The sequence below is a fragment of the Pygoscelis adeliae genome, unplaced genomic scaffold, assembly GCF_000699105.1.
Source record: "Pygoscelis adeliae isolate BGI_AS28 unplaced genomic scaffold, ASM69910v1 Scaffold346, whole genome shotgun sequence".
NCBI lineage: Eukaryota > Metazoa > Chordata > Aves > Sphenisciformes > Spheniscidae > Pygoscelis > Pygoscelis adeliae.
Window position 1 is genome coordinate 334,719 of NW_008824902.1, and position 939 is coordinate 335,657.

Consider the following 939-nt stretch of genomic DNA (forward strand, 5'->3'; position numbering starts at 1 on the left):
AGCTCTGGAGCAGATCCTGCACGTGAGAGGTATGGGGCTGATGCACAAATGCAAATTTGATGCACAAATATCTCTACATTACCCCAGCCAGAAGCTGCGCTCAGCACCAGAGGGGCAGGTGCAGTGATGTGATCCCACTCTAGTGAAACACAACCCTGCATGAAGCTACCCAGATGCTGAGATACACCAACAGACCCAGACCCTGCGAGAGCAACGTGGCCTCCGCAGAGGAGCAGGAAGGTGTTTCACCACCCAACAAATAGAGATTTTTTTTCTTTCCTGCTCTTAATGACATGCTTGAAGAGTGCACACAGCCCGTAGCACTGGAGGCTTATTCTACACCCTTAGGTGCCACCACCACTTCACAGCTGGACCTTTCCTACTTTCCAGGGAGAGACAGGGAAAGGGAGATAGCCTGGGGGACCAGCCTCTGTCCCTTCAACCTGTCCAGGTGATATTTGAGGAAGGAGCAATGAATGGGATGTTTCATGTTAATTCTCCATTTTTGCACTATTATTCATCCAGCCAGTTTATTAATTAACTGACTTATCCAGCCTTTTTTTTTTTTTTTTCGTGTGGTAAATGGGCTCCCAGGTTATTAAGACACTAAACTCAGCTAATAAATCCGGCTACTCTGCCAGGGTTTATTAACAAGCCACTCTCGGTTGATTGCCCACTGGCCCCATCTTTGCGGCGACCAGACCTCCGCTTACCCCAAGCAGAGGGCAGGGTCCGGGTCACACTGCCAGGGGTGCCAGTGACAGTCCCCGGTGTGACAGGAGCCTGAAGTCGGTCCTTGTGCCGTCCGTGCCCTGCAGGACCCTCCCCACCCGTGGCCGAACATTGCAGTGCAGGATCCGGTGCCTGCCCGCAGCCCCGGCCGTGCCCACCGTGCAAGGGGCTGTGCACGGAGCCAGCACGCTCCTTGCACGCCAGGAG